Source organism: Ailuropoda melanoleuca, chromosome 7 (assembly GCF_002007445.2).
Source record: "Ailuropoda melanoleuca isolate Jingjing chromosome 7, ASM200744v2, whole genome shotgun sequence".
In the NCBI taxonomy this organism is placed as follows: Eukaryota; Metazoa; Chordata; class Mammalia; order Carnivora; family Ursidae; genus Ailuropoda; species Ailuropoda melanoleuca.
In genome coordinates, this window is record NC_048224.1 from 119,942,501 (window position 1) to 119,950,737 (window position 8,237).

The window sequence follows — 8,237 nt, forward strand, 5'->3', positions numbered from 1 at the left end:
TCTATTTAGTTCATCCATCATTTTCTTATTTTTTCAATATTTTAATCATAGTTCAAGTTTTTTTATCAGCTTAGTACATTATCTGGATCATTTATGAGTCTATAATGTCTTATACTTGAGAAATCCCTATTTTCAACAGTGATGTGGTAGCCTTACGGCCAGGTGATATAAGTGATGTGAGATTAACCCTTTTCAGGGCACAAAGAATGATCATTGAATAATCTAAGCATTCTACTTCGACAGTGACTAGTTTAGAGATATTAAATACTAAGTATGCATCAATAAGAACATAAGAGAAAATATATTCTAGAATTTTAAAAGTGAGAGGAGACATTTATGTCTTCTAGACCCCCAGCTTTATTGTGTGAAGTGAATTTTAACATTCTGACACCAAGGGAGAGAATATTGGATCAGTTAATTCTCAAAAATTTTGTTTTCATAGAACTTTTAACCAATAAAACACTGTTAAGAATTCTCAAGAGATTTTACTACATGTCTAACATCTGGGAATATTTATTTTATATTTAGGAGGAACGTGTAATTATTTAAAATAAATTATTTAATATTAATTCTTTATATTAATTATTTTTAATTTGTTACATAATTGTAAATATTAAAATAGCAACAAATTCATTATGTAGGTAATATAGTTTTTTATTGAGTAATAATATATTTCAATGAGAAGAGTAGCATTGTTTTACACTTCATAAATCTTTTTTTTTTTTAAAGATTTATTTATTTACTTTGGGGGAGTAGGGGAAGATTGAGAGGGAGAGAGAATCTCCAGCAGACTCCCTGCTGAGTGAGGAGCCCAAAGCAGGTCTTGATCCCAGGACCCTAAGATGATGACCTGAACCAAAAGCAAGAGTTGGACCTTAACCTACTTAGCTACCCATGTGCCCCTACACTTTGTAAATCTCTTAAATTCCTGGTGTAAAAATAAATCATTTCAACAAAAGGACACCTCCATATCAATATAGAAGAGATTTAAAAAATGTTACTGAGTCTTCAATTAAAAATAGAGGCATGTGGATAGTCTAGTTTAGAGACTATGCATTTAGGACAAAATATCACAAAATCTATACTGCCTATGTATAACCTAAGAAATTACAATAACTAATCCCAATAAGAGACAAAAAGTTGTACCTCATCAATGTTTCCTTTTCATCTCCTGTGAGGCCCTTCAATTAATTCCAGAAGTTGGAAATTTTCACTGAGAAAAATGGCCTCCAGAGGAGGTGTGAATGAAGCCAGAGAACGAGCTTATGAAAAAGTGCTTGGCGGGGCGAAGAAGAAATGCAAAGATTTTAAAATAGGGGTGTATTTGACATGACACTGCAATGCAGTTAGTGAAGAGTAAGAGATGAAGCTGGAGAATTATTTGTGGACCAGATTACATAGATTTTATTTAAAAAAATATTTATTCTAAATGTGTTAAGAAGTCACTGAAGGATTTTGAGCCTAGACTTTACATGATAGATCTAAAATTTCAAAGTACGACATTGTTTATCTCAAGAAAATTAAATCGAATTTGGGTGGAGAAACTAATCAAAACTATCATCACATTCTAGCAAGAAACTGGTGAAGGTGGGAAAAGTAATTGTAGTGAGATTTGGTGAGTTTAGGTAATTATTTCATGGTTTGGGCCAAACATATTAGCCAAAAAATGAAATGTGGGGCATGAAAGAAAGGCGGAATTTAATGAAGATCTCATGGGTTTTGGCCTGAACAAATAGATGCAGTTTAGAAAACCACTTACTGAATTATGGAATACAACACAAGCAACAGATTTAGGGTGAAAATCTACAGTTGGACTTTTGCCATGCTAATTTTTTTTGAAATGTCTATTAGTATACCAGTTAAGTCAGAATTATTATAATTTTATACAAATTCTGTACAAATTATAAATATAATTTTCCTAACCTGAAGAATTATGGGAAGTTATTTTATCTTATTCCCTTATCCTCAAAAACAGTACAAAGATTTTGAAATGGTAAGTAGCTCTTCAGGGTCATATAGCTACTTAGGAATAAACATTATCTCCCATGACTAGTACATGTCCCACTATAGATAATGCCTACTTACTTTTTTTTTTTTTTGAGACATCAAATATAAGAAGTAAGAAAGTGAGGACATAATTGCTGATACATGTAATTGTTGGGTTAGAATTTTTTACTTCATTTTTATTTAGGACATATTCTAAAATAAGGCAACACAGCAGTATAATTAACACCTTTATATTATTTTTCGAGGATCAACAATTATTTCAAGTTTTATTGCTAAAATGTTCTGCTTTCTAGGTAGCTCAGTAAATACTATATCATGTAATTTAAATGTCATAAAATGGTGCTTATAATTAAATTATAAAATATACTTTAGGTGTAGATACTGATTTTTCCTAGGTCATAGAATTAATGGTTTATAGACTAAAGCACATATCTGATGCCAAAAGACAATATTCCCTCTGTTAAGTTATGATATAATGTGTCTGGAAAATATCTAGGGATGCCTGTGTGTGTCTGTGAGTGTGTGGTTATAAACGGAGAGAGGAAGAAGTGAAGGTGCACAAAAAGGAAGGAGGAGGAGGAGGAAGAGGAGAAGAGGGAGAAAGACAAGAACAAGAAATGAGTTTTAAAAATTTTATAAAGATTATATACTTAAAATGATATTTTTCATTTGAAAAATCTGTCTTCTAATTTGTCCATATATAAAAGAGTGTGCAAAAAATAAATATAGAATACCTAATTAAATTTCTAAGTAGTGTTTTTGGAATGTGCAAATGCCATTTTTAATTTCTCTCTAAAAAAAGAAAAACATTAATTTCAGAACAGGAACACAGAACTACAATATAAATGTCATTGAAAAGAATTGCCCATGAGCACTTACTTACTATTAACTTTGAAAATTAGTATAAGCATTTTAAAGAATGCTTAAACAAGGGTAAACTTGCTACCTAAGGAGTCATTCAATTTAGTGTATGTATTTAAGCTGAAAAAAGGACTTTTAACCCCAAAAGTATATATTGACCATATAATCTTACATAAAAAAACAATTAGCTTTAAGACTTGTAAAAACAATGAAATAAAATTAAGTTAATAAGAGGTCAAATACATCCGAAGAAATATAGTAAAATGATTTTCAGTACACTGTCTTAATAAAAAAAGCTAATGTTAAATTATGGTTATAAAAACTCTGGATTGGGAAAAACACTGAAGTCGATGCCATATTTTAGATGTAGTTACTGAAATAAACTGAGAAGAAAAAGATTTTTCATTTTAAACTAATTTAGAATTCTTATTAATTATTTTTCAGATTAATTAATCATAGACAATGTTTTCTAATGAACTACTGATGATATAAAGTGGTTCCACACAGTCACATTTGTGTATATATAAAGATCTAAAAAATCATTTTGGATTCTAAATAAATAAGGCAAAACTTCCCCTTCCACCTAGAAAAAAAATGTTGTCGTTAAGTAAGAAACAGAAATGTTTTGGATATTTTGGAATTTCCTTATTTCTATTTTCAAGTTAGCTTTTGAAATACAGCTATATAATAAATGTATTATTGGACAAAAATCCAAAGTTTTTATTGACAAAGACCAACATTTTTAAGGGTAAAATGAAACACAAAATTTAAATTTCACATTAAGTAAAATGGTTTATTTATAGGCTTCTATTTCTTTTTTGCAAAGCTCTTGAGGAAACAGTAGTCACGAAAATGCTATTAACAGTTCCTTAAAGAATGATAAATTATTATGTCAAAGTCTGGATTTAAAAAAATACTCTATGTGAGCCTAAAGAGAGAAACAAACTCCATCTTGAGACTTTCTTTGATCAGTTATAAAAACTGATATCATCATCAGACACTTGGATGCTGTTATGGGCTGCATGTTTTTGCCCCCACCAAATTCCTATGTTGAAGCCCCAGAACCCAATGTGATGGTATCTGGATATGGAGACTGTAGGAAGTAATTAGGTCATAAGGGCAGGACCCTGGTCTGATGAGATTAATACCTTTTATAAATAGAGACGCCAGGGAGCTACTTACTTGTTAGCTCTGGCTCGCTCTCTCTCAATCTCTTCCTCTCCCGCTCTTTCTCTCTTTGCCAGGTGAGGACACGATGAGAAAGCACAGCCATGTGCTATTCAGAAAGAAGGCTCCTGCCAGAAACTGACCATGCTGGCACCCTGACCTCGAACTTTCAGCCTTCAGAACTGTGAGTAAATAAACATCTGCTGTTTAAGCCATCCATTCCACTGTATTTTTAATTTATTATATTTTATTTTGTTGTTTTGTTTTGTTTTTATTATTTATTTGGTGAGCAAAGTGACAGAAGTTTATTAAGCGAAAATACAAAAAAAGCTCTCAAGAGTGAGAGGGGTTCCGACAGGGTTGCAACAGGTTGCCAATGAGGGCTTTTGGGGTTGGTCTTTTATAGAAAGCTAACCAGGGAACTACTGTATTTTGTTATGGCATCTTGAGCTGACTAAAACAGATGCCAACACCATCATGTTGTGGTTTCTCCAATTCTGCCTTTGTGTCTGGGAAATTTTAGCGAACAGGAAGTCTGTATGTTTTTATTTAAAACTTCCCAACGGAAGTGGTTAGAAAAGGAGAATAAGATGCATGGTTATATAAGGAGTTTGGCTATCTCAGTCTTTCCTCTTTCTTCTGTAATCTATATAAACATTTTGTATTGAATAAATGAACATTTTTTATTATATTATTTTCATTTTAATAATTTATTTAAAATATAATTGATTTAATATGTCCAGATATTACCAGTAAAACTTCACTTTATCAGGTTCTAATTAAGTGCCAGAAACCAATAATGAAAAATACAAAAGATACAAAACTAATGACACCTAATCTTCATATATGTCCTGAGATGTAAGTATAATCAACCTTGTTTTCAGGTAAAATTAAATCTTAGCAAAGTTAAACAAACTGTTCAAAGTCATGTGACTAGTTAGTGACAATGCTGGGATTCAATCTTTATTACATTAGAAAGTTTTGCTAAGATTATTAAGAATGTAAGAATACCCTATACTAAGCTTCTTCAACAACATAGAGCCCACCATGCCTTTGTCCCAAGGCTATAAATGGACCTCTTCAGTGACATTCCCTGATCTCTCTGCATCTTTCCTCCTTGCAGAAAAATCAGAAACAATTTCTTTACCTTTACTTAAATCTAAACTAAGCAGTTTAAGATTTTGAATACAATCATCATTTTTCACTTAGTTTTTATTGATATAAACCATTTTTTATCTCACCTTGACAGATGAGATTACTTTTTATTTCTGTAACTTAAAACACTTTTCAATGCAAGTGGGAGAAAGATATGTCCAGTTATGTTCATGGACAATGTTATCTTTCTTTTTTTATTTTTTAAAGATTTTTTATTTATTTATTTGAGAGAGAGAGAGTGCAGAGCATGAGAGAGAGACCCCAAGCAGGGGCAGGGGCAGAAGGAGAAGCAGACTCCTGTTGAGCAGGGAGCTGGACACGGAGCTCAATCCCAGACCCCTGAGATCATAACCTAAGCAGAAGGCAGACAGTTAATGGACTGAGCAATCCAAGTGCCCCTAACTCATTTCCATTTTCAATTTTCTAGATATCTTTACCATGTTTATATTTTGTTTTGTTACTGTTATTATGCCATTTTCAAATTCTAATAAATACGGTATTAAATAAAATGGAATACTGTATGTATATATAAATAATATTCAACAAGAAACATGAGCTCACTAGTTAACTGGTATATATTTAAATTTCTCATTGTCATTTTTTTTTAATACATATTTAAACTCAGAAAAAAACAGTTTCTGGTACTTCGTATCATCTTGAAGGTGAGCCTAAGAATGTCACAGAGCATACAGACATGAGCCAGGGCCCATACACTGAGCATCTTGGGAACTGTCCCAACATAATCTAGGCAGAAAAATAATTAACTCTCACAGAAGGTAAATAAGAATGATTCTATACTCATGGAAAATAGGAAGAGTACAGGTAAGGGAAAAGGTAGAATAATGAATATCTACAAATAGTAAGATCATGATAAATTGTTTATTATTTACATAAATGCACTGCGTTTCCTGGGGAAGGGTTATTCTTCTGTAGCTATCAAGGAAGACTTACTCGTGTTATTTGACTAGACTTATGAAATGTGAAGAACATGAGATAACTAAACTCTGAGTGGTTGATTTAAAAACACTGCCATGTATAGGCTGATCCATAGCTTCGGTCCTAAAGTAAAGATGACACTGGGGAAGAGATGCAGCTGACCCTTAAGGAATAAATAATATAAGATCAAAATACAAAATTGTATGAATCACTTAGCTGTTGGGACCATTTTTACTGCAGCATAAATTAAATTTATCTGATATAGAAGTCTTTTCACTTTCACTCCCAGAATTCTGACAGCATGGCTTAAGCCTTCCAGGATTATATCACTTTACACTAGGAAATCTGATTAGTCAAGGAAAAAAGACTTAAAGATTCTGCTAGTCAGAAGTATTGTAGCACATCAGTACAGTCTGACTATGAACCTTAGTAGATGAGCCTGACACTTCTAGAAGGAATTTCTAATCTTTCCCAGAGGAAAACCATCAACTGAGATCTCAAAAGTTAAGATGAAAAGGGTGAACTACAAAAAAAAGCACATCTGGCAGTGATATTCAACAGAGAACGCTGTTTTAACCTTAGTTCTTGCAGGAAGTTAAAAGTAGAAATCCATAAGAATTCATGGAAAAGGGATAGCCAACACATGGATTTCAGGTTTGAGTATATAGTATTTGCAACAACAAAAAAAACTGAAAGTCATTTAAAAAAGTTAATAAAAAAGAAAACAAGGAAAAAAAAAACCCACAACTGAAAATCAAATGTTTTAACATAGACATGGTAGCCATAGCCATCAACTCAAGTGCTTGACAAAAAGATACTGAAAGCATTCTTACAGAAAAGCATCCTCAATTAGATATTAAATATTTACAGACCACTTTCCAAAAAAAAAAATGAGATCAGAAATAAAGAGACGTGCAACAAGCAAAATGTACAAAAACATAGTCATAAGTGGGAATCAGCAGGAAAATAAACAACAAAACCACACCTGCAAAGATCACAGATACTTGAATTATTGGAAGTAGAATATAAAAACTATGTATAATAATTTTAAAGAAATAAAGTAGAAATGAAACACATGAGAAAGAATCCAGACACTATTGGAATCATTACCAGATTTCAAAAGAAGCTAAGTTAAAATTTTCAAATCTTAATTCTACACTCAAGTGGAAAGTTCATACCCTTAATTTTATCTTTGCCTTGGGTTGTGTCAAAGTGAAACAAAGTCCAGTACTAGTTTAAGTTAGTAGGACAGGTTTTATTCTCTACTGGAACAGCAGATACCTTAGTGTACCCCAAGCTCAACTCACCAGAACTAAAGATAAGAGGCCTTTGAAACACTGGAGTATGCTAAGGGGAAAGTACTGAAAGATATTCAGGAATGTTGTAATGGACTGAATGTTTATGTTCCCCAAAATTTGTATGTTGATATCCTAACCCCCAATATGATGGTATGAGAGGTGGGGCCCCTGGGAGATAATTAGGTCATGGGGGTAGCACCCTCATGAACGGGATTAGTGTCCTAATAAAAGGGACCACAAAGAATTTTCTTGCTGCCTTTCCCCCATATGAGAGTACAGTAAGACTGCTACCTAGAAACCAGGAAGAGGGTCTGCACAAATCTGCCAGTTCCTTGATCATCAGCTTTCTAGCCTTCAGAACTTGAGAAATAAATTTCTATTGTCTATAAGCCACCCAGTCTATGGGCTTTTGTTATAGCCCCCCAAAGTGACTTATTCAGAGGGAGCAGCCTATGTCTGCTAACCACTGCTTATAGAAGTTAGGTTCCTACCCTTGCACAAAAAATGGGAGGAAGGGGCCTTATCCTTATTCACATTTATATTTCAAAGTAATGGCTCCCAAGTCATTGAGAAAGATATTCCTGAGTTGTAGAAGGGAGATTAGGGGCCTGCCATCAGATTTTGACTGGAATAAACAGTAAATGATTTTGGCAGATGAGCTTTCCCAGGTGAAAACTTAGGGGGGTCTGGGCCATCCCAAGGACATGACTGTAGGCTGCGAGAAGCCATGGTAGAATTTGGTCAAGTGGCTTAGTGCAGATGTTTTGATGGAGTCACTGGTATTAAGAGATCTGAAGTTCTCAGATGATTTCT